Source organism: Ursus arctos, unplaced genomic scaffold (assembly GCF_023065955.2).
Source record: "Ursus arctos isolate Adak ecotype North America unplaced genomic scaffold, UrsArc2.0 scaffold_18, whole genome shotgun sequence".
Taxonomy (NCBI): Eukaryota; Metazoa; Chordata; class Mammalia; order Carnivora; family Ursidae; genus Ursus; species Ursus arctos.
The window spans coordinates 23818231-23844841 of record NW_026622852.1 but is presented as its reverse complement, the minus strand read 5'-3'; the positions used below and the strand labels follow the sequence as shown (position 1 = coordinate 23844841).

Here is a 26611-nt window from a genome sequence, read left to right as displayed (position 1 = left end):
ACTCTTCTTTTTTTTTTTTTTTTTTTTTTGCCTTTTATTTTTTTATTTATTTATTTTTTAAATGATTTTTTATTATATTATGTTAGTCACCATACAGTACATCCCCGGTTTCCGATGTAAGGCTCAATGATTCATTAGTTGTGTATAACACCCAGTGCACCATGCAATACGTGCCCTCCTTACTACCCATCACCGGTCTATCCCATTCCCCCACCCCCCTCCCCTCTGAAGTCCTCAGTTTGTTTCTCATAGTCCATAGTCTCTCATGTTTCATTCCCCCTTCTGATTACCCCCCCTTTCTTTATCCCTTTCTTCCCCTACTGATCATCCTAGTTCTTATGTTCCATAGATGAGAGAAATCATATGATAGTTGTCTTTCTCTGCTTGGCTTATTTCACTTAGCATTATCTCCTCCAGTGCTGTCCATGTTGTAGCAAATGTTGAGAACTCGTTCTTTCTGATAGCTGAGTAATATTCCATTGTATATATGGACCACAACTTCTTAATCCAGTCATCTGTTGAAGGGCATCTCGGCTCCTTCCACGATTTAGCTATTGTGGACATTGCTGCTATGAACATTGGGGTGCATATGGCCCTTCTCTTCACTACGTCTGTATCTTTGGGGTAAATACCCAGTAGTGCAATGGCTGGATCATAGGGTAGCTCAATTTTTAACTTTTTAAGGGACCTCCACACTGTTTTCCAGAGTGGCTGTACCAACTTGCATTCCCACCAACAATGTAGGAGGGATCCCCTTTCTCCACATCCTCTCCAACAATTGTTGTTTCTTGCCTTGTCTATTTTTGCCATTCTAACTGGCGTAAGGTGGTATCTCAGTGTGGTTTTGATTTGAATTTCCTTGATGGCTAATGATTTTGAACATTTTTTCATGTGTCTGTTAGCCATTTGTATGTCTTCATTGGAAAAGTGTCTGTTCATATCTTCTGCCCATTTTTTGATTTGTTTATTTGTTTCTCGTGTATTGAGTTTGAGAAGTTCTTTGTAGATCTTGGATACCAGTCCTTTATCTGTAGTGTCATTTGCAAATATATTCTCCCATTCCGTGGGTTGCCTCTTAGTTTTTCTGACTGTTTCCTTGGATGTGCAGAAACTTTTAATCTTGATGAAGTCCCATAAATTCATTTTATCTTTTGTTTCTCTTGCCTTTGGGGATGTGTCATGAAAAAGGTTGCTTTGGCCGATGTCGTAGAGGTTGTTGCCTATGTTCTCCTCTAGAATTTTGATGGATTCCTGTCTCACATCGAGGTCTTTCATCCATTTGGAGTTTATTTTTGTGTATGGTGTGAGAGAGTGGTCAAGTTTCATTCTCTTGCATGTAGCTGTCCAATTTTCCCAGCACCATTTATTGAAGAGACTGTCTTTTTCCCACCGGATGTTTTTTCCTGCTTTATCAAATATTAGTTGCCCAAAGAGCCGAGGGTCCATTTCTGGGCTCTCTATTCTGTTCCATTGGTCTATCTGTCTGTTTTTGTGCCAGTACCATGCTGTCTTTGTGATCACAGCTTTGTAGTACAGCTCGAAATCCGGCATTGTGATGCCCCCAGCTTTGTTCTTCCTTTTCAACAGTTCCTTGGAGATTCGGGGCCTTTTCTGTTTCCATACAAATTTAAGGACTGTTTGTTCCAGTTCTTTGAAAAATGTCCTTGGTATTTTGATCGGGATAGCATTGAAAGTGTAGATTGCTCTGGGTAGCATGGACATTTTAACTATGTTAATTCTTCCGATCCATGAGCATGGAATATCTTTCCATCTTTTTATGTCTTCCTCAATGTCTTTTAAGAGTGATTTATAGTTTCTAGAATATAGGTCCTTTACGTCTCTGGTTAAGTTAATTCCAAGGTAACGTATGGTTTTTGGTGCTGTTGTAAATGGGATGGATTCCCTAATTTCTCTTTCTTCGGTCTCGTTATTCGTGTATAGAAATGCAACTGATTTCTGAGCATTGATTTTGTATCCCGCCACGTTACTGAATTGCTCTATAACTTCTAATAGTTTGGGAGTGGCTTCTTTTGGGTTTTCCATATAGAGTATCATGTCATCTGCAAAGAGAGACATTTTGACTTCTTCTTTGCCAATTTGAATACCTTTGATCCCTTTTTGTCGTCTGATTGCTGTTGCAAGGACTTCTAGTACTATGTTGAATAATAGTGGCGAGAGTGGGCATCCTTGTCGAGTTCCTGATCTTAAGGGAAAGGCTTCCAGCTTTTCCCCATTGAGAATAATATTTGCAGTAGGCTTTTCATAGATGGCTTTTATGAGATTGAGAAATGTACCTTCTATTCCTACACTCTGAAGGGTTTTAATCAGGAAAGGATGCTGTATTTTGTCAAATGCTTTTTCGGCATCGATTGAGAGGATCATATGGTTCCTGAGTCTTTTCTTGTTGATATGATGTATCACGCTGATTGATTTGCGAATATTGAACCACGCTTGCATCCCAGGTATGAATCCCACTTGATCGTGATGGATAATCCTTTTAATGTACTGTTGGATTCTATTAGCAAGGATCTTGTTGAGGATTTTGGCGTCCATATTCATTAGGGAAATCGGTCTGTAATTCTCCTTTTTGATGGGGTCTTTGCCTGGTTTGGGGATCAAGGTAATATTGGCCTCATAGAATGAGTTTGGTAGCTTTCCTTCTGTTTCTATTTTTTGAAATAGCTTTAGGAGAATAGGTATTATTTCTTCTTTGAATGTTTGGTAGAATTCCCCAGGAAAACCGTCCGGGCCTGGAGTTTTGTTATTTGGAAGGTTGTTTATCACTGACTCAATTTCTTCATAATTAATTGGCCTGTTTAAGGAATCAATTTCTTCCGGTTTCAATCTTGGTAGTTTATAGGTTTCCAGGAAGGATTCCATCTCTTCCAGATTGCTTAGTTTATTGGCATATAGCTGTTGATAAAAATTTCTAATAATCCTTCCAATTTCAATGGTGCTCGTCGTGACCTCTCCTTTTTCATTCATAATTTTAATAATCTGGGTCCTTTCTCTTTTCTTTTGGATAAGTCTTGCCAGTGGTCTGTCAATTTTATTGATTCTCTCAAAGAACCAGCTTCTAGTCCTGTTGATCTGCTCTACTGTACTTCTGGTTTCTGCTTGATTGATTTCAGCTCTAATTTTGGTCAACTGCTTCCTCGTGCGTGGATTAGGCCTGTCCCTCTGTTGCTGTTCCAGCTTCTTGAGGTGAGAATATAAAAACTGCATTTTGGATTTTTCTATTCTTTTGAGTGAGGCTTGGATGGCTATGTATTTCCCCCTTAGGACTGCCTTTGCAGTATCCCATAGGTTTTGGACTGTTGTATTTTCATTCTCATTGGTCTCCATAAATTGTTTAATTTGATTTTTGATTTCCTGGTTTATCGAGTCATTCCTGAGCAGGATGGTTCTTAGTCTCCAAGTGTTTGAGTTTCTTCCAAATTTTTCCTTGTGGTTGAGTTCCAATTTCAGAGCGTTGTGGTCTGAGAATATGCAGGGGATAATTTCAATCTTTTGGTATCGGCTGAGACCTGTTTTGTGTCCCAGAACATGGTCTATTCTTGAGACTGTTCCATGGGCATTAGAATAGAATGAGTATTCTTTGGTTCTGGGGTGTAGTGTTCTATATATATCTATGAGGTCCAACTCGTCGAGTATGGCATTCAAAGCCTTTGATTCTTTGCTTAGTTTTTGCCAGGGTGTTCTGTCTATTTCTGATAGTGGAGTGTTGAGGTCCCCTACTATTAATGTATTTTTATTTATATGTCTCTTTATTCTGGTTAAGAGTTGGCTTGTGTATCTTGCTGCTCCCCTGTTGGGGGCATATATATTTATAATTGTCATATCCACTTGTTGAATACTTCCCTTAAGAATAATATAGTGCCCTTCTGCATCTCTAACTATAGTCTGTAGTTTAAAATCCAATTTATCTGATATGAGAATTGCTACCCCAGCTTTCTTTTGAGGTCCATTTGCATGAAAGATGGTACTCCATCCCCTTACTCTCAGTCTGAATGCATCTTTGGGTTTGAAATGAGTCTCTTGTAGACAGCAAATGGATGGGTCATTTCTTTTTATCCAATCTGCAACCCTGTGGTGCTTTATGGGATGGTTCAAACCATTTACATTAAGACTGATTACTGAGAGATATGATTTTAATGTTGCCATGTTGTCAGTAAAGTCTTTGTTTGTATTGGCTGTGACTTTCTGTTCTGTATCACTCTTGGGGCCTTTTTACTTTTATAGAACCCCCCGTAATATCTCCTGTAGGGCTGGTTTCGTGGTTACAAAATTGGTTAGTGACTGGCGATTCTGAAATGTCTTTATTTCTCCATCAATTCTGAATGAGAGCCTTGCTGGATAAAGGATCCTTGGCTGCATGTTTTTCTCTGAAAGAGCTTTAAATATGCTCCCCCAACCCTTTCTCTCATTCCAGGTCTGTGTAGACAGGTCTGACGTAATTCTGATGCTTTTGCCTTGGTACGTGAGAAATTTCTTTGCCCTGGCCGCTTTCAATACTGTATCCTTGCATCTAATATTTGCAAATTGCACTATGACGTGACGTGGCGTAGGTTTGTCATGGTTGAGCTTGGGAGGGGTCCTCTCTGCCTCTTGGACACGAATGTTTGTTTCCCTTGCTAGATTAGGGAAGTTTTCAGCTACAATTTGTTCAAATATCTCTTCTAGACCTCTGTTTTTCTCCACCCCCTCGGGGATGCCGATGATTCTAACATTGGATCGTTTCATGGAGTCAGTAATCTCCCGTAACCTACATTCGTGGGCGTGGATTTTTTAAGACCATCTTCTATTTTCATTTTTTCCTCTATTAACCCATCCTCCAATTCACTAACCCGTTCCTCTGCTTCTGCGACCCTGGCCGTCAGAGCCTCTAGTTTTGCCTGCATTTGGCTCATAGAATTTTTAATTTCTGTCAGATTCGCTCTCATTTCTGTCCTTAGGGATTCTATATTCTCAGTAACCTTTTCGTTAATAGTTTTTTCAATTCTACTCATCATTTTGACCATCGTTACTCTGAATTCCATTTCTGATAATTTGGTTACATCCATATCCATTATTTCTGTGGCAGAGGCCCCAGAATCACTGTCTTTTCTTTGCTGGGGGGGGGTTCTCCTTCTTGTCATTCTGATGAAGAGAGGTTGCGGGGTTTCCAGAGCCCAAATTATTGACTGGGTCCCAGGCCGTGCCCCTTGTTTTATAGGGATCTTAGGGATGTGGGCTTCTTCTTTAAAGATTTTATTTATTTATTTATGTGGCAGCCAACCAGAGAGAGAGGGAATAGAAGCAGGGGAGTGGGAGAGGAAGAAGCAGGCTCCCAGCGGAGGAGCCCGATGAGGGACTCCTTTCCGGAACGCCGGGATCACGCCCTAAGCCGAAGGCAGGCGCTCAATGACTGTGCCACCCAGGCACCCGGGTTGTGGGCTTCTTGATTTTTCAGCCTGCCTTCTGTGTTCTGGGGGAGGGGCCTGCCACGCCGATACTCAGGCAGCCCTGTTTGGGTAGAGTCTCGGCGTCCCCTGCGAGGGGGGATGGGGATGGGCACTCTCTGAGCCGGTATTTCCAGGCTTTTGTTCTCTGGCGGCTTTCCCTGGCGGTTTGCTGTGCCTCTTCTGAGAGTCAGAGCAGCAGCGGCCAAATTTCAGCCTCTGTCACAGAACAGAGGGATTGCGGCCTGTTCTCTACTAATGTTCTGGCCACTTTAACTCTGTTTCTGTTGGTGCTGCTCAACCCTGCAGCGTCCGGGATGTGCGCCCCACACCCGGCGTCCCAGCCCTCACTTCCAGGGCCGGCGCGTCTCTGTCCTTTGTGTTTCTAATGCCGCCAGCCGCCCCGCGCGCGCTCCCGGATCTCCCGGTCTCAGTCTGGATCCAGTGAGCGCACCGGGATTCCGGTGTTCCGCGAGATGCCTGGTGGCGCGCGCACCCGGCTCACGGTCTGCTGTTTTGCGGGTGCCGTCCGCGAGCCCCGCCCGCTCTCCCGTGCAAGTGGCTACCACTTCCTGGCGCCCGAACACGGCGGCTCCCTCCCCCTTCCATTTATCTTCCGATATCTGTGCACAGTTTCATGGCTCCCCGCTTCATACCTCAATACTCAGCGCTGGAGATGTTCATTTGTAGAGATCCAGATGCGTCTTCCTGCGTCTCAGGCTGGTTCCGTGGTTGTTTAGGCTGGTCTGGTACCTATCCAGCTCGACTCGGGGGACCGGCTGAAAACGGTGTCTCCTACTCCTCCGCCATCTTAACTCCTCTCCATATGTACTCTTCTGACTGTATAAATGGTCTTGTGGAAGTTGAAGAATTAACATTTGATACATTATTTCATTTTTTTCTTGTAGCTTTGGTGCAGAGTTCCTATTCTTGGTATGAAAGGCAGATATAAGAAATTGACTCAAATATGGCTGGTTGACCGAAATTGTTTCTCTTGTTTGCTATGAAACTGAATATGAGAGGACAAGGCTATTTCAGAAAGACAAAGAAAGCAATGCTACCCGAACATAAGAAGCATTAAACATTGCTGCCAAGAGGCAATCTATTCTCATTATGGTCCAGAAATATTTATTGGATCAGTTTATGTCCAAACCACCCAAGCTTGATGACTTTTGCTCTTAAGAACCCATTCCTGGGAGTTTTTCTGGACCCTCTGCCCTATATGAACTTTCCAAGCTGCAAGGGGGAAGGCCCAGGTAAAGGATTGGAATGGCAAGCCTCTACTAGCAGCCTTAAAAACTCAGTCTGCTTTAGTTAACTCAAGTTTGTCATTAATCCATGTGTTTTCAGAGATGGTGTTATCTGATAAATAAGATAAGCCCAACGGGATCCTCCACACTGGGGAAGTAGTAAGCATGGCCCTGGACCTGGTTGCTGTCTGCAAGACCTTTGAGATTCCACACAAGCCAAATATCCAGCTGAAAATCTGTGCCTGCGATCTACTCAGGTAAGGCAAGATAGGATGTGTGAAGAGCCTACCCTGCACTTTTTCCCATACCCCATGATGCATCAGTTTTCAGGGGAGACAATGTAACCCCATCTATGCAGGCAAAAAAGAGTGCATATTTAAACTCCATGATTGTAATGCTAACATTCTGCCAAACATTTCCCTTGAAAATGAAAGCAAGGGAAGAAGATGAATGTTAATAAGCACCATTTCTTATGTGCCAGGTATAATGCCAGGCAGTCATTCATGCGATTTCATTTGACTCAAGATTGAAAGATTATTATTATTTGCTTTTTACTTTTTTAAATTGAGGTAAACATACTATAGTAAAGTACTCTAATGTTAATTGTATAGTTATGAGTTTTTATTTATGTATGCATTCATGAAACCAGCTCCCAGATGAAGTTAGAGAACAGTTGAAGCACCCTAAGACTCAATCATATCCTTCCCCCACCTCTCCCTTCCTGGGCCTGTCAATACCACTGCTAGAGGTAACTACTCATCTGACTTTTCTCTCTCTAGATTAGGTTTGACTGTATTTGAATTTATGTATTCTTTTGTTCCAAATGCACGTATTCCCATCCCCTATGTGTTGTTGCATGTAGCTGTTAAAGGTTATTTTTTAATGAAAATCAAACACCCTTAAGGCTGCAGGGAAGCATTTTACATCATCACAGTGATTTGATTGAACTTGTCTGCTGGGGAAATCGACCAGATGTAGTGCTTAGAAGAAGCCAAATAGCTCTTGTACATTTACATATTTAGTATATCAGAAGACATAGTACACAAAAAGACAACTGAGTATTGCATGTAGAGAGAAGTTATGTAAATCTTGGTCATTCAAACTATAATTATATTCATTTATTCTGGGTTCCAGTTATTTAGAAAGGTGATTCTTCCTAAACCCTAATTTGAAAATGGGAATATATGCGTTTGGGACAAAATTTAAACAGTGCAACACAAAGGCTTGTAGGCAAATGTTAACAACAGGGTTATTTATAATAACCCTGAGCTGGAAACAACCCAAGTATCCATCAACTGGTGAATGGATAAATGAATTGTGATATGTCCATACTATGGATTATTACTCAACAATAAAAAAGAATGAAATGTTAATACATGCAATAACATGGGTGAATTTAAAAAAAATACTAAGCATAAAGGTCGAATGCTATATACTGTATAGTTTCATTTGTATAGCATTCTAGAAAACAGAAAACAATCATTACAGAGAGCAGATGAGTGGTTGCCTGGGGCCCTGGTGGAGGAAGGAATTGACTGTGAAGGAACAAAAGGAAATTCTTAGGGGGCATAACTGTTGTACATCTTGCTTTAGTGGTTACATGATTATGTTATTATATACATTACCTAAATTCATTAAATTGTGTACTTGAAAATGGGTGAATTTTAGTGTATATAGTGCTTGCTATGGACAAGCCACTTTTTGCAAGGCTTCTCACTCTATTGTCAGCACAGCGCCCTGAAATGTATATTAATAGCCATGTTTGATAAATGAGGAAACTGAAGCCTAGACACATTAGGTAAAAAGGTTACCAGCTAGTAAATGCACAAGGTTACCTGGCCAGTAAGGGGCAGGACTGGGGTTCAAGTCCAAGTTTGTCCTGGGCAAACACAAATTTCATGATCCGTAATGCATGGAGCTATTCTGTTGTCTTGATTTGGAAGGGAGGGATGGGGGGAGGAACCACTGGGTCAACAGAGCAGCCTGTGTGACCTCCTTTCTAATTCCTGTAGTTGTTTCAGCCCCAAACTTAGAGAACAACTTGCTTCTTCTACCTTTACTCAACTCCCCTTCAGAGTCTTTGATTAGTACTAGCTCTCAAAACAGGAATATTCTAGTTTAGTCTTATTGTATGAAATTCCTTGGGGCCTCAGCTGTTTTCATCTTCGTTTCTTATTCAATGAAAATTAATTCTACTGCAAAAAATAAAGGGCTTGCTTGTGTGTGAAATGCCTTTTTCAGTCTACATTAAAACTTTATCAAATTTATTTTCCCTATTCTCTCTGTAGCAGGAAAAAGGGAAAGCTCAATAATGAAAAAGCCTTTTTGTTCCAAGGAGCTCCTTCTCCTTAAAATAGTACCCTCAAGGGACATGGGCAGGCAGACATGCTTACATTGGCCAAAAGATCAGCTGCAAGGGTTTTAGCAAAACAAATAAATCTTCTGAGCCCTACGGGTCATACCTGCCCTATTGCTTTAGTCTCTCTTCGGTCGAGTCTGGCAAAGACAAGGTCAGATATTGGCACAATATTGGAAATGACTTCAATTTGTAAAGAAAAAGGAAGGAATACAATGAGACTGCCATTGCCAAAAACATTCCAATGCTTTTTTAAATTCTCTGGTATTGTGCTGAACTATTCTCCCCTGCCCCCTTCAGTCAGTGGTCTGGCCTCACTCCGAAAGCAATGCACTACAATACAATGTCAACTCCAGGAAATTTGTGTCAAAATTTCTATAGCTAGTTGAGCATCCGTTCTGAATGTGCTTTTGTTCATCAGTGGGTGTGTGGGACGAGCAGACAGCTGGAATATTTTCCAAATGCAAAGTGAAATCTGTACTGTCAAAGAGTGCTAGCAGCCCCATATTGTTGAGATTAAGGGTCCACCAGCCTCTCCAGCTTCCATGCTCCATGAGCAGGGACAGTGTCAGAGTTACTATTGTATCCCTGGTGCCTTAGCTCTCTGCCCTGCACATAGAAGGTGCCCCCAAATAAAGCAGAGCTGAAGCAGATGACAGAGCCATCTAACCCAACTTGCCAGAGTGGAAGCCCTCCTCTATGGGCTAGGCAGGAAAGGAAGGAGGCCAGGTGAGGCTATGACAACCTGGGGAGTGTTTGCCCTTTTCAATGTGGCAGCAACCACTTAGGTCATCTGATGGATGCCATGTGCTCCTAACATTTCCAGATTTCAAGTTTTCAAGAAAATTTAGGAGTCTAGATTTTTATGTGAAATTTCTTTAATTTCGTTATACTATTTAGGCAAAATATTTGTCTGCCAGCTGGATTGGACTTACAGGCTGCCAGTTTGGACTCCTTTTCTAAGCATTTAAAGGTTCTAAAGATTTATTTTGGTAAAAAATCAAAAGCTTATTTCATAGACTAACTTAAAATAAGTTTTAATCACATTTCTCTCAAGGGGTAGTGTTTGACTAGAATTAGGCTTGGTACTAGGAACTCACATTACTGGTGTGGCCCCATTTATCTAACCTATACATTTTCCTTAGTGCCCCACACCCCTTTCCTTCTCTTCCTTTTCCTCCTTACTGGGACAGTGAACTGGCATGCTCTGAGACCCTTAGGGTTTAATTTCTACCCTGGCCCACATTATGTCTTTTCCTGCTCCCTTGGCCTCCCCTCTCTGATGGCTCCTCCCTACCAGCATTCAAACACGCTCATGTCTCTCTAAATTTAAAACAAAGAGGAACAACCCTCCATCAACCCCACATTCTTATCCAGCTATGGTTCAAGCTCTTTGCACCTTTCATTGTCAATCTTCTTGAGGACTGTGTATACCTGCTACCTCCACATCCTTCCTTTGCTGGCCCCTGCAATTTGGCATTCATCCCTGTCACACCTCTGATATGAATTTTACCAAAGTTATCAGGGATTGCCAATGATATTTCCTAGTGCTCTTTCAGTAGCATTGACTTTGCTGATTTATTCTTCCTTCCTCATTTACCTGGTTTTCCTTTGACTTCCCTGATTACTCTTTCTCAAGCTCCCCTATGTGCTTCTTCTTTGGGGGGCTTAATATTGATGACTCTTAGAGTTCTACCCTAAGCCTCCTTCTCTTCTAACTCTACGCACCTCCATGGATGATCTCAACTACTCCCACGGCTCATGCTGTGACCTATATGCTAGAGGCTCTGATGGCTTTATCACTAGCTCAGATTTCTCTCCTGAACTCCAGGGGGATTATCCCACTCTCTCAGGCACCCACACCCCAACATGTCCATTACTGAATCCCATACTCTTTCTCTTTCAGCTCTTCTTCCTCTGGTTTTCAGAGAATGGCACCCCTGTCTACCTAGTGCCCCAAGTCAGAGCCCTGAAAATCATTCTTGACTTCTTTTCCTTCACATACCTCTTCTATCAGTCACCAGGTCCTGTGGCTCTGTCTCCCAACTGTCAGATCTGTCAGATCTGTCCCCCTTTCCCCATCCTGATAAGACTCTGGGACAGGTCAGGTCACCATCATCTCTTGCCCAGATTATAGTAACAGCCTCCAGGTGGGATCCCCTGCCTCTGGTTTGTCTATCCCTCCACACCACTCCTTTATCCACACTATAAGTAGGCTGACCTTCATTTTCTTCACTTATATTTCTTCTTTTTTAACTATATAACTTTTGTATCAGAACGATCTTTACAACAATCAAATCCAACTGTCTCACTCTGTTTAAAACCCTATGCTGGCTCTCCTAACATGGCTCACAAGGCCTAGGATGGCCTAGCTGGGGACTAGCTCTGCATCCCCCCACCCCCCCCAATGCCGTGCCCACCCATACTAAACAATTAGTTTCTGCTTTCTTATTACTCCGGGCCATCATGTCTCTTCCTCTGTTCAGTACACTCCCAGCTCTCACTTTACTTGGCTGGCTTCTACTCATCCTCTAGACTAGGAGAGTTCTCTGATGTGAGGTGTCCTTCCTGACCTTCCTTGTCACATTGCTCTCCCCACATGTCACATTGCTCTCCTCACATGGCACATCCTCACAGTGCTGTCATAGGTGTTTAATTGTCCATTCTCCTCCCAGATTACAAGCTTCAAGGAAGGGAGATCCACTTCTTCTTTGTTCATTTTTTAAAATCCCCTTTCTACAGTAGATGCTTGGCCCATCATAGAGTAGAATAGGTGTTTGGTATGTGTGTGCCTGTGTGTGTGTGTATTAACAAATGAATTCCCCAGAACTCTTGAGGGATATTCTCAGATAAATATTCAGTGGTGTATGGGAGCCAGTTTGTATTGATTCCTGAAAGCCAAATGTGCTTTTGGTGATGCCACATTGGTAGCTTGAAGTCAATCATGGTGGATGTATTTACACCATGGAAATAGGTAACGATTACAAATCAGGGCTTTACTCTCCTCCTTACCCTCTCCTTAATAGGCTTACTGGCACACTGCCATATATATATATACATATATGTATATATATATATATATATATATATATATATATATATATATGGCTTTCTAAAGCAACATATCCAGAGAAGCTAGAACCCCTCAGCAATGGCTTGGAAGTGATTCATTGTCCTAAGCATACAATTTGAGAACTTAATAATAATAATAATAATAACAGCAACAACTACCATTTAATGAACTATATAGTACTATGTGCCAAACACTGTACGTAATGCTTTATGTGCTCAATCTTGTTTAATCTTTGTAACAAAGCAGGCAAAGTAGATATTATTAGCGACTGTACAGACTAGGACACTGAGAGTGAGATTCATCCACTCAGCTGGCAAGTAGAGATGGAGTTGGATGCGGGAGCTGACCACTGAACCAGTGATCTTAACTCCACTCTGCTCAGCCTTTCACAGCTGGTGCATGGAGCTTCAATTCCTACTTCTCACCCTCATTTCTCCAAAGCTGTCCCTGGGTTTTTGGCTGAATCTCATAGCTAATTCTCTAGTTGACTGGAAAAAACAACCACCACTACCCATGGGTAATCATCTTGCATTAGGCCAACCGAGATCTTGACAGGCATTTCATCCAAGATTGAGAAATAACCAGGGTTGTAAGAACTGGGTGTCAGCAACAGTGATATTTTGAATCATGACAGTGATTTTAGTTTCTTGATGACATAATGGTGGAAATTATTCTTAAATAGAACTTTTCCACCTGCTGGGATAATATAGTCAGTAATTGTATTCAGGGCTTAAGTGTTTTAGGGAAGGTGCCAGGCAACCATCAACATATGACCTGAAGCCATCTCCCCAGCATCCCTTCACAATAATACTCTAATATTTGGTGGTTGTAGAGTGCTTTTAATGTGGAGTCTAGATAATGTCCATAAACAAAAGCCTGTCTATTTGCAAGGCTCCCTGAAGAGGGAATGGGCAAACTGGATGCTGCCAGTGCTGCTCCGTAATCACAGCCCAGACCTTGTCATTGCTTGAAACTGCTCCTTTTATGAAATCCCATTAGCGTCCATGTGCTTGCATCCCTCCTCTCTCCCCTCACTAAATCTGTTTGTTCTTCAACTGCATTAAGGCTCCCACTTAACTGTTCCAGTCTAACTAGCTTTCCTGGCTTACTTTCTGACACAGCCTTGGATCTGTGGTCAATCTCTGTAATGGTTTCTTATCGAGAATTTTCAACTACCTGGTTTTCCTCTGCACTTGCTCTACAGTTCACGTCTGTTAGTCTAACAGTCCCCAGTTTCTTCTGCACAGTGGAGACTCTTACATAATCTTGCCCAATGACGATGGCTTCACTGAAAGAGCTGGTTTCTAGCATCTTCTGAGGCTTCCAGTACTATCTCTAAGTCTTTCATTTTCCCAGGTGTCTTCCTTTCCAAATTCCCATTGTTGGCTGTTTCTGACCTCCCATCTCCCCTTTGAGCCCCATCCAATACCCTTTAATCACTGCAGGTGGGACTAGGGTCTTTCCTTTTTCAGAGACAATAGAAGTCCTTAGGTGTGAAGTCTCCCTTTCACCTTTAAACTTGTCTATAATTCTTTCCTTCTGTTTTCCTTCTATTTTAAAAAAAGAGCTGACCTTTTACCCTTATAAAGCTGATTTCTTCCCCTGCCCCATTTAGTTTTCTTAATTGTTTAAAAATGTAAATGTGATGATATCATTTCTCTGTCTGACCAGACATTCTGGTTTTCTGGTCAACAGCATTTTTTAAAAACCACACAGGTGATTTGCTTAGGTCTTTTGTGGCACCTCATTCTTTTCTCTCCCGTGTTCTCTACCTTCACACCATCCTCCAATCTTCACAAGTCTGCCTCTTTCCCATACTTCAGTTTCAGTTTTGATTATTTATTTGTCAGAGAGAGAGCGCGCGCGCGCGCGCACACACACACACACACACACACGCGCGCGCGCGCGCGCGCGCGCGCGCGCGCCAGGCAGAGGGAGAAGCAGGCTCCCTGCTGAGCAAGAAGCCCAATGCAGCACTCTATCCCAGGACCCTGAGATTATGACCTGGGCCGAAGCAGAAACTTCACCGACTGAGCCACCCAGGCGTCCCCCCCACCTTTTTTTTTTTTAAGGTTTTTTTTCTTTTTTCTTTTCTTTTCGGTTTCAGTTTAAATGTCACTCTCTGTGGGAGGTTGTTTTCTGTCCCAGCATCCCGTTTGCTTCCTTTATCACTCATACTATGGTTTATGTTGTTGGTCTGTTTCCTTGTTTTTGACCTGTCTCTGTACTGGTAGACTGGAAGCTTCCTGGGGTGAGAGCCCCATCTCTGTAGTTCACCACTGAATCCCTAATGCCAAGCAGAGTCTGACATGTAAGGATTCACCAAGGACTTAAGGAATTAATAATAGATAAGGAATTGCTTCTTATCCTGCCTTCTTCCTATGGGAACTTGTGCCATTGATTTTCCTTTCTTTCTAGGACTTTTAGGTTTTCTTCACTAATCCATTTTCTCAGTATAAAAACATACTCAAAACTTTCCCATACAAAACCAAACGTGTATAGGAAACTTCTCTTGGCACCCCTCTTTACTTAACTTTAGTCTTGCCTTTTTTCTTCTATGAAGGGAAGAAATTTAGCCTGAGAATTAGAAAGTTGAAATCAAATTACGTGGTTCAAATCCTGATGTTGCTACCTACTAGATTTGAGGTTTTAGGTAAGTTCCTTTACTTCCTTGTGCCTCATTTTCCTTGTCCATCAAATGGAGATAGTTATAGTACTTTCCTCAAGGAGTTGCTATGGGGATTTAGTGAGGTACTGTGTGTAAATGCTGCCTGGGTTCTAGTAAGCACTCTATAAACATTAGCCATTATCATTACAACACTGGATTCCTTAGCACCATCTGCATTGACTGTTTCTACTATCTCCAGCTTTCTGGAACCCCTCAACCCATTTAAATTATTCTTTGCCCTGCAGCATCATCCGGTTCTCATTTCACTTGATCTGGTTGAGGCTTGTGACTGTATTGACCTTTGCCACCATCTTTCCCCTTTCCCGAATGCTTACAACTCGCTTTTCCTTATTTCCACTTTTCTAGCTGCCCCTTCCCCAGGTCTTCTTCACACGTTTCTTCTTCTCTCTTGGCTCCAGAGCTTTGTCCTCAATCTTCTTGTATTTTCACTCTTTTCATTGTCTGTGGGAAGCTTCATTCACTTCCATGGTTTACAAACAACTCTTTGCTGATGAAAGCTTTCACATTATGATCTTTACCCCCAACTTCTCTCCTGAGCTACAAACCAATATTGATAAGTTCCCTGAGTTGCCTCCATTTGGATGTCCTACATGGACATTAGATTCCACATATCTAAACCAAACACCTTAACTTCTCAGCATAGTCTCCTTCAATTTCTGTCTTAATTGATTACGTACTTCTTATAAGATGTTTGCTATCCGAACCATAGAGCGAATCCTGAGTGCTAAACAAATGGCTGCATTTCTTCCTTCCTCCTTTCTTCCTTTTTCTTTCCTTTCCTTTCCTTTCCTTTCCTTTCCTTTCCTTTCCTTTCCGCCTCCCTCGCTTGCTTGCTTTCTTTCTTTCATTCCTTTCTTTCTCTCCCTCCCTCCCTCTCTCTCTCTATCTCCCTCCCTCCCTTTTCTTTCTTTTTCTTTCTTTCTTTCTTTCTTTCTTTCTTTCTTTCTTTCTTTCTTTCTTTCTCTTTCTTTCTTTCTTTCTTTCTTTCTTTCTTTCTTTCTCTTTTCTTTTTTCTTTCTTTTCTTTTCTTTTCTTTTCTTTTCTTTTCTTTTCTTTCTCCTCTTTCTTTTTTAACATGGGGCTTGAACTCATGAGATCAAGACCTGAGCTGAGATCAAGAATCAGATGCTTAACTGACTGTGCCACTCAGGTGCCCGTGCATTTCTTTCAGGAACAAAGGAGCAAGGATTGAAAGCTGATTAATCCCCCCATACCCCAAGTTAAGCGTAGTATTGTACAATAGAAAGAAAACAGGCTTTGGAATTAAACAGACACCAGTTTGAATCTTAGCTCTAACCTTTACTAGCTGTGTGACTTAAAATGAGGATGATAGTGCTTACCTCTCAAGGTTATTAGGATGAGCAAACAAAATGAGAATGCAAAACACTTGACACATAGTAGATAACATTAAGTGGTAGCTTCATGTGTTCTTACCTTAGACTTACAACTTGCTTCATAGGCTTATAGATTTTGAATCCATACATTTTCTCTGACCAGGGCCAGTGGTTGATGGAGTTGTTGGGACCAAAATGCCTAGATATTGTCTATTTGGAGACAACTGTTAACACAACCTCTTGAATGGAGTCAACCAGTCAAAGTTAGATGCGCCCATTGCACATTTTCCAAAGGACTGGTTAGTGTGTTTTCCTACACATCAAGTTACATGGTAATTCCTTTGCCTGTTGCCTTCTAAAAAAAATTCTTTGAAACTCTTTCCTTTTAACTTTCCATATCAAATCTAAATGGGTCTAATTTAGGGCACAGATATCACAACTGCTCAGATGAGAACCAGTATAGCTTGATGGGGATGGGTGGGACTTGGGGGGTGTAGAATGTACACAGGCGCGTTGTACAGAAGACAATGCAAGTTGGATGGAAATTTTGTGAAATATATGTTTGTTGTTTTAGTGAGCTGATTGTGATCTGTATGTTTTTCATGGTTTTAAATGTAGTAAGGTCCTAAACATTTCCAGGTTATGTTGTATTTGAGTTCGGTGCAGAGGGTATTTGCATATCAGGCCAAGTGAACCTCCAGGGAGTAGAAAGTAGTCCCGGTGATAGGGTTGGGATGGGGTAGATGTCTGAGCAAGGCTGAATGTGGTGTTTTTGCCTATGTTGGGATGATTTCTTTATAGTTTCTACAATAGCTGGTCACAGGGAAGTAGAAGACATGGGTCTATAATGTTCAGTACCTGTAATAACCCCCAAGCACTCACTTCTAGCTCCTCATCTTATAAGAGAAACTGCAGTCCCTGGGTCACTACAAGTGCAAAGTCATTGCCAATGGAGAAATTACTTGGATTCAAATCCTGATGTTGCTACCTACTATATTTGAGGTTTTAGGTAAGTTCCTTCACTTCCTTGTGCCTCATTTTTCTTGTCCATCAAATGGAGATAGTAATAGTACTTTCCTCAAGGAGTTGCTATGAGGATTAAGTGAAGTACTGTGTGTAAAGTGCAAAGTCATTGCCATAGGTTGGCCATAGGTTATTTGAATCAAAAGTGTCAAAGAAAATTGCACCAGATGGAGTTAGACAAACAAGGAAGACCTCATTCAAGGCTATTGCAATAGTGGAGAGAGGTTGAACTCAACTCTGCTGAAACAAAAGAGGGAGAGTTTTTAGTGCTGGGGGTAAGCTAATGTAGGAGTATTGAGGGTATTGGGAGGGAGCTTGGTTCAATGTGATGGTGTTTGCTAATTGGTGTTCAAGGAAGTTAGACTCCTACTTTCCCACAAAGACTGGGAGATAGGTGTTTCTGGATGATTACATTTCAAAGGGATGGCTTCCTGATCCTCGAGAAAGACTTTCCTGGGTTGTATAAGAGGCAAAAGGGTAGGAGAAGATGTACATCGTCTCAGAGAAATAATTTAAAATTTCAAGTTTTCTAAAGTAAATGCTTTAAGAAAAGGGAGGTCAGGAGAGAGCGTATCTAAAGTTTAATCAAGCTGAGGGGAAGTTTAGTTAAGGTCAACATGGTAAAAAGCCAAACACCAATTGGAAACTTTCCAGTTGGAGTGTTATGATGCATTACCACCCACGTTATTTCAGTTTCTTAAAAAAAAAAAAAATACTCAAGAGCCTGTGTTCTTTTCCAAACCACTTTCCTTTATTAATGGAGGCTCTTTAAAAGTAAAAGACTCAGTAGCAAAAGATTAGAATTCTACTAAAAGCCTTCTCTCCAATCCTCTACTGGGTTAGTAAAAGCTCAGAATAAAGCCTTCCATTTAGGAAAATGTATTCTCTGCTCTATATAGACAGTAACATTTAAGCTACCCCATTTTCTACTTCTCATGACTTATCTTTATGGGGGGGTTAATTTAGGCTTTAGGATGATATTATTGAAGTGTTTAATGCATTGGCTTTTGGGTCCTGATTTGCAGTTTATAAGCTGTGTTCTCTTGGCATGCATTTAACATCCTTAGCCTCAGTTACTTAATCTATAAAATGGAGGGAAAGTCTATTTACCTCTTAGAGATGCTATTAAAATCTTAGCACATAGTGCCAACAAAGGGTAATAATTATTAATATTTTGCACAGTTGTTATGGGACTTCAAAATAGAATTTTAATGTAAAAATAAAAATAAGTGCTGTTTCAAGTTTATTATCTGCTTTATGGAAAGTAATACACTTTCATTATTTTTGTTCATTCATGATTGGGTTGTACAATTAACACAGTTATTCAGGGACCCGTTGTTCTGGTTGGCATTATCCAAATTTTGCTTCTCTTCCAGCTTAATGAAACTTAATCAGGTAGGCGAGTAATAAAAACACAAGTTGGGGCCACTCAGTATTATAACTTGTTATCAGGGTTTAGGGTTGACTGTGTTAGAGGAAAACAGTGATGTCTAAATCCTACTGACTGAGAGGAACCATTTCTGAGCCAGGAGGACTCCTCTGTCCCATAGTCAAGGTTTAGATGAGGTGAGGGCATGGTGCGGCCTCCTTGGACCCTTTCCCCCAGTGCAGGATCCTAAGACTCTAGGTGGGAGAAGATCCAAAAAGACTACAAAGGAGAACAGAATCCTTTTTTGTAAAGCCTGGATCAGTCTGGCCTTAGTATCCTCTCCATGGCTCCTCTAGGTTTTCCCTGTTTTTTATTTTTTGTTTTTTGTTTTGTTTGTTTATGAAGACAAAGGGTAGGTGTGGGCCCTGATAAGTGGGAGGCAGCCTCTGACCTATCTGACCACTCCGTACAGTGGGAGAGAAGGTGGGGGGCACAATCTGTGAGAGATCTAGAAGAGGGGTCACTTCCTATTCCCTTTGGTTTAATCATCCAAAGTTCCAACCTCTACTGACTGCTATGGCCCAGTTTGGAGCACTAAAGTCAGATCTCGTCCTTGGTGATATGTGTGTAGAAGATGGTTTGTATGTGTGTGTGTGTGTGTGTGTGTGTGTGTGTGTGTGTGTGTGTGTGTAGGTATGGGGGAGGGCATTTGGGCTTTCCTTAGAGCCTCTCACCTTCCAGTGTCATTCTACTAGATGATTTTAGGTGGCCAAAGGGCAAGGATTTAAATGTTGTTAAATCACATCATGAGAAAGTTATTTACTTTTAGTTCTCTTGCAGCCCTTTTGATTAGGTCAAGGAGAAAGGTTTTGGTACTGGGATGCTTTTAACTCTATAAATCTTGCTACTCTTCATTAAAACAATTAAACGAATCCATTTAAAGAAAAATGTTCACTCAATAATAGTATAGTTTGTGACAAAAAAAAAATCATGACTTGGGGGCACCTGGGTGGCACAGCAGTTAAGCATCTGCCTTCGGCTCAGGGCGTGATCTCAGCGTTATGGGATCGAGCCCCACATCAGGCTCCTCCGCTATGAGCCTGCTTCTTCCTCTCCCACTCCCCCTGCTTGTGTCCTCTCTCGCTGGCTGTCTCTATCTCTGTTGAATAAATAAATAAAATCTTAAAAAAAACTCATGACTTGGGATGCACCTGGTAAGGTAAATTCCCACCATTTTGGATGTAAAGAATGGTTAGATGAGAGCATGGGGTTTTTAGGGGATTTTATATCTTTATTCTTGCTCTGGCCACCTACCTCAGGTAGTCAAAAGTTGGCTGCTGGAGGGAGGTGTATGATGAGAAAAGGACATATATTCCTAGATAAGTGTCCAAAAAGAGTAGACATCAAATTTTCTCTAGAGTAGGCAAGGTTTTCCCAGGTCAGTAGCCCCTGCCACATAACTACCATGGGCAAAGCTAATCAGGTACAGGATATTATGTGAAGCACTTCAGGATGTTTGCTAGGATGTGCCCTGAGGCACCTCTTCAGTGGGTGATTCTTGAAGTTGAATTTCCTTTGTCATGCTTTAGAGTTGCTTGCTTTTTCAGGGCAAAGCAAAAGCAAGGGATGTTGACTGGGTTTATATCTGTGTTCATTCCTCTTCTGTCCTTCACCTCTGAAAATCCACTGTAGTTCAGGTGCATACCAACCCCAGGAACAAACTGGAGACTATATACTGGTGTGCTGTGGGAATTTTCAAGTGAAGGTAGCTATCAGCTTCCTCTATCAGTGGAGGCATGTGGGTAAGAGGAGCATTGCAAGGAAGCTAGTCGTTAAAACCCTGTTAGTCACTGCTCTTGGTAAACTCATTGGTAGAATTTGCAACATTGCACATGGTGTCCCTGTCACAGGGGGAAAAGTCCCAAACAAACTTGGAAATCCTTTGACTTTTGATTAAGATATTAGCCTATGTAGGTTTTTGGATTGAGCATCTGCTTAAAGACCACACATGTTTCTTTTGGCTCATACAGTAGATGTTTTCTTCATTCCTGACCATTATGAGCTGGTCAGACCTTTTTTGGGACACTCCTTCTTTGGGGTTAAATTGAGGAGGGTGAGATATCGTTGGGAGAATTGTGAAACAGGCAAAGTATGTCTGGTTTTCCCCACATTTTCTTTCCAGATCCTTTCCTCTGATTTCAACATCCTTCTCTCTCCTAGCTATTGGGTTCAGTCCTCTCCTATTGCCTGGGGTTCCTCTTTATAATAGAAAAAGTCCATTTATAAACTCATTCCCACGGAGATACTCCCAGGATATTCCACTTCTAAGGAGTATTTTATTTTAAAAGAGAATTGATTCCTAGCAAAGGCAATGAAATTAATTGTATTAAGATAATTGAAATTAGTTTAGACATGGTTATACTTAGGACAGAAAGTAGGGCTAGCTTAAGAGGAAAGAGATTTTCAGTCCCCAAATCCTTGACTCCATCCATGGGAGAGATGAGCCTGGGGAAGGGGTACCACTGTCTCTACTTCACCAGAGCCTGATTCTTTATCTGTTCACTCCAGCTCTATAGACCTGAGACACTTCACTTTGCTCCAGCTCCCCCAGATAGAAAGTCACAGGAATAATTATTGTGTAACTTAGTAAATCACTAAATAAATGAGTTCTTCCTGAAGCCAATTTAACCAGCTATAAAATAATGTGAGATGTATGCATTATTTGTGGGTGGTTCCCTCCAGACATTGTCCAAATAGTTTCTGTGGTATTTTTGTATAGTTAAACTATGAATATGTTCAGAGGGAGTACCATGGTAACCCATATAGAAAAGCCTGAGGAAAAGCAACTCACTCCTGTGGCTTAACTCTGAAATTCCTTTTGCATAGAGCACTGCCTACATGAGTGTTTCTCTAATGAAGTGAATCATGATTAATTCAGTTGGATTGATCAGGAAATATAGGCAGATAATGTTTCTTTTGCAGAGTCTATCAATGTGAATCTTGAATGAAAGCTTCTGAAGACCAGTTTCCATGTAAATGAGAGGCTGGGGCTCTGGCCCCTTGGCTAGGAGGGTGTTATGATCCATAGTTGATGGAAGGGCACTAATTTTTTACATGGAGATACTGCCTGCTTTATGACTGTCCTAAAAAGAAGATGTCAGTCTTCAGAGTTACTGGGTCATCATTTTCTTTTAGCTGTGCCAGAAGGGCCAAGTAGCTGCAGAGCTCAAGTTCATCTCTCTCCTCCTGGGTTGGCAGCACACGTGGGATTTGTTAGCCATGGCAGTATCAGTGAGTGTGTGCAGGTGACTGTGACTCATTAGTCAGCCAGCATTTTGTGGCCCCCACAAAGCAGTTGTTTCTGCCCTGAAGGCGGGGTTAGCGCTCTGCAGCAATGTGGGGAACCAATTAAAGAGCAGTCTCTTGGGGATGTGAGTCCCCAGGGACTCCAGGGTTCCCTGGGCTGGCTGAAGACGTGCTCTGTCATGTCCAGTGAGTTGGTCAGTCTATCACTGGATGGCTTCTTTTTCGGCTGAGTTGGCTATTTCTTCCCTAATTACATGTTTGTGTTTTTCCTCCCCAGGGGAAAGGGGGAATGGTCACCTATTGGCTGGAAGGAAAGACATTTGCTGCAGTCCCCAAAGAGGTCTGTGGCACTGCTGTCCCCATTTCAGGACCAGAGTGAATTTAATTCCTGGAATCATTAACAATGAATATCTCTATAACTCAGCTTAAAGTAATTTCTCTGTTCTACACTTGGTTTTTGACTCTAGCCATGTAGCCTGTCACTGTCGTTTCATGGAACGTAGAGGAGCCTAGAGTTTTAAAATTTTAGTGGCATCTTGGGCCAATGGGAAGGGAGACATCTACACACTTCAGATCATCTGAACCACAGACAATTAAACTGTAAATTGTTCATTTCTCTTTCTTTCTCTCTTTCCTTTTTCTTAGGGGAAATGAGTGAATAGAGGTCCCTGATGGGGGTGTACATGTAGCTGAAAGGAGAGAGCAGTAAGCGAGGTGGCAGTGAGGATTAAGGTTGTACAGTTTGGGTGGCAGATGTTGGTTTTGTTAAACATGGTCAGGGCTGATTTTCAAGATTTTGAGATTGGCAAGTGTATTCCCTAAGCGCCTTTGCTCCCCTTTCTATATCTGCTTCTTTCTTTAATGTGGCCTCTTCTCCTACTCTTACCCCGACATGTACTTTTTCTTGTCCCCAACTCATGGCCACTCTCTCATCCAGAGTTCTAGATCATGTCCTCCTCCCAGTCAAACCTAACTGTCCTGTGGAGACTCATTAGTAACTAACTTATTGTTAATTGAATAAATGACTCTTGTTGAGATATTAAATTTGGATAGGAAAAGTGATATCTTTGCATTTTAATAGGGATCACCATTGTTTTACCTCATGGAAGTAACACATAATAAGAAGCTAGGTTTGGGGGCAAGCCCATAGAAGGGGATTTTTAGCAATCCTCAACACCTTCCAAAGAGGAAAGTGTTTCTGTTTTCTTGTGAAGAATTGTGTGCCCTTTTATTTTTTTATTTTTATTTTTTAAAAGATTTTATTTATTTATTTAGTGTGTGTGGAGGGAGGGACAGAGGGCGAGGGAGGGAGAGAATCTCCAGCAGACTCTGTGCTGAGCGAGAGCTTGACACAAGGCTTGAAGGAAGCAGGTAGAAGGGTAGGCGGGAAAGGGGGAGGGGGGAAGGAAAGGAAGTGGGGGCTCAATTCCATGCTCTGAGATTAGGACCTGAGCTGAAATCAAGAGTTGGATGCCTAACTGACTGAGCCACCCAGGCTTCCTGTGTGTGTCCTTTTAAATAAGACTGTTAGTTTCCTTTCAGTCTTAGTCTTAGTTCAGGATATACAAGGAAAACTAGAAGCTTTTAGAGATCAGTTTTCCTTTCCACATATGAGGAGTTGATTTCCCTCTTTTGGTTCAGGCTGGTAGAGCTTCTTGTCATAGCTATTACATCTTTTTCAAGTTCCTCTACATTTTAATCAGGTGATTTGAATGAGGAAGAGGAATCTGAAGGAATGCATCCATCCATATACTCTGGAACCCCCCTCAAAACCACAACATTTATCTTCAGGGAGAAAGATAGGACCGTTTTCCACAGCTCAGTGCCCTTTACTTGCACTGTGTTCACTTACCACATCGTTCCATCCCTTACAACTTACCAACTTATCTTCTTAAAATCCAGTTTGAATATTGTCACTTCTGACCGCAGAGAAGCTTCCCTAGCTTTTTGTCCTAATTGAGCGCAGACACTTTACTCTGGAATCTCAGGCCCTCCATGGTAATAAAGTGGGCAGCTGTAACTCATGCTGCATTTGCTATGTCCCATGCATGTTTAAATACTTTACACATATTAATTGATTTCATTCTCACAACACTCTGAGACGGGCACTATTATTGTCCCCACTTTACAGCTTAAGAAACTGAGGTACAGAGAAGTTATACTTAAAATCACAAACCTAGTGAGAGGCAGAGTGGGGATTTGAACCTATGCAGTGTGGCCCTGAGAGTGCATACCCTTTAATACCTTAGTTCCTGCTTCTGTAAGGTGGGCTCCACATTCCTTTCCACCTTCCTTTTCCACTGCTTGCTCATTGTATATCCACTGGAACCGAATGGGTCATTGTTTCTAGAACACCTGCCCTTGCTTCCTTCCAGTCACACCTTTGTCTTTGCTTTTCCTTTCAATCACTATGCTCTCCCTAGCTCTGATGGTTTAATTTCTTCAACACCAGCTCCTCCATGAAACCTGATGAAACCTTTCCTTTTTTTGAACCCCATGATACCATCACAGTTACTTCTGCTGCTTCTTTTTTTTTTTTTTTTAAGATTTTATTTATTCATCTGACAGAGAGAGAGAGCACAGGGAGGGGGAGCAGCAGGCAGAGATAGAGGGAGAAAGAAGCTTCCTGCCAAGCAGGGAGACTGAGGTACGGGGCTCGATTCCAGGACCCCAGGATCAAGACCCGAGCAGAAGGCAGGCACTCAACCGACTGAGCCACCCAGGTGCCCCACCATCATAGTTACTTCTTAGGAGATACTCAGTTTTGGTCACTTCGCCAGATACTCATTTCATATACAATTCACTCTTGAGCAGCACCAGGCACTGACCCCCAACACAGTAAAAAATCCGAGTATAACTTCTGACTCCCCCAAAACTTAACTCCTAATAGCCTACTATTGACTGGAAGCCTTAGCTATAACGTTAACAGTTCATTAATACATATTTTGTATGGTATACGTATTATATACTATATTCTTACATTAAGTAAACTAGAGAAAAGAAAATGTTAAGATAATCATAAGAAAGGGAAAATACACTTACAGTATGGCACTGTATTTATAAAAAAAAATACAAAAGTGGACCTGCGCAGTTCAAGCCAGTATCATTCAAGGGTCAACTGTACTCAATCATTCTTTTTTTTTTTTTTTTTAGGATTTTTATGTGTTTATTTAACAGAGAGAGAGTGAGAGAGCATGAGCAGGGAGAGCAGCAGAGGGAGAGGGAGAAGCAGAAGCAGGCTCCCCACCAAGCAGAGAGCCCAACGGAGGGCTCGATCCCAGGAGCCTGGGATCATGACCTGAGCCAAAGGCAGATGCTCAACCGATTGAGCCACCCAGGAGCCCCTGTACTCAATCATTCTTTCTGTAGATTGTAGGCACTTGGAGAGCAAGAATTATGTCTTAATCATTTTGATGTGTCCCATACCTTGTGTTCTTTCAAAAGATAATTTTTGTGACTGGCAACTCATATCCTGGGTGATTATTTTGTCTGTTTGTAAAGGATGTTACTTTTCTTATGTATATGACATGCTATTTGTGTTTCCACAATACAGTGCACATTAGCTCACCTTATTTCTTGCTACTGGGTAATTTGTACCTAAACTTGTAACTTAACAGTCTACTGGTTTGTCTTTCACTTAATGGAACAGGTAGAGGTAGGTGTCCTGAACTCCCATTTTCACCATCCCCTTGGGTCACAAGATGGGCTCTTGTCTTGAGGTCCGGTAGCAGGGGCAGATGGCTGTGGTGCTGTAGCCATGAGCTCTGACACCATGGACCAGCAGTCTGGCTGTGCCAGCAGTGCTAGCTGGCAACACCAGCAACCAAAGGGCAGGCTTCAGAGGGATCAGGACCACCCAGTGCCTGGCCAGGTAAACAGGGAGCTGGGATGGCTGCGCTGGTTGTAAAGCTTATCTTATCAGCAGATAAAATGGCCAGTAGTAATCTAGATCAGTAATTCCACCTCTTGCTACTACCAAGGACTCTGTGAATTTTTTTTTGAAAAAAAATTTTTTTCCCTGTAAAACTGTACTTACTAAATGTGCTTAATTTGTTCCCTAATCTTTTGTTAATCAAAAAGGTATTAACTGCCAACCAGAAGCTCTGATCAGCAGGAGCAAACACCACAACCTCATGGAGTTGGAATAACTCCAACAAAGACATAAGCACTTTAATTAGCCAGTGTGGGTATATAGAGAAGAATATACCATTTTTTAATGTTTTTTTATTATATTATGTTAGTCACCATACAGTACATCCCTGGTTTCTAATGTAAAGTTGGATGATTCATTAGTTACGTATAACACCCAGTGCACCATGCAATACGTGCCCTCCTTACTACCCATCACCAGTCTATCCCATTCCCCCAACCCCTCCCCTCTGAAGCCCTCAGTTTGTTTCTCAGAGTCCATAGTCTCTCATGCTTCATTCCCTCTTCTGATTACCCCCCTTTCTTTATCCCTTTTTTCCCCTACCGATCATCCTAGTTCTTATGTTCCATAGATGAGAGAAATCATATAATTGTCTTTCTCTGCTTGACTTATTTCACTTAGCATTATCTCCTCCAGTGCTGTCCATGTTGCAGCAAATGTTGAGAAATTGTTCTTTCTGATAGCTGAGTAATATTCCATTGTATATATGGACCACAACTTCTTAATCCAGTCATCTGTTGAAGGGCATCTCGGTTCCTTCCACGATTTAGCTATTGTGGACAATGCTGCTATGAACATTGGGGTGCATATGGCCCTTCTCTTCACTACGTCTGTATCTT

General features: G+C 41.7%; 1 protein-coding gene across 1 annotated transcript in view; it reads left to right on the top strand.

The window, feature by feature from the left end:
• Positions 1-26611, top strand: part of NDUFB6 (NADH:ubiquinone oxidoreductase subunit B6) — a 251056-nt gene that overhangs the window by 49892 nt on the left and 174553 nt on the right. Inside the window, exon 6 of the mRNA XM_057313509.1 lies at positions 6792-6948. The gene's annotated coding sequence lies outside the window, so the exon portion shown is untranslated. The remainder of the gene's footprint in view (positions 1-6791; positions 6949-26611) is intronic.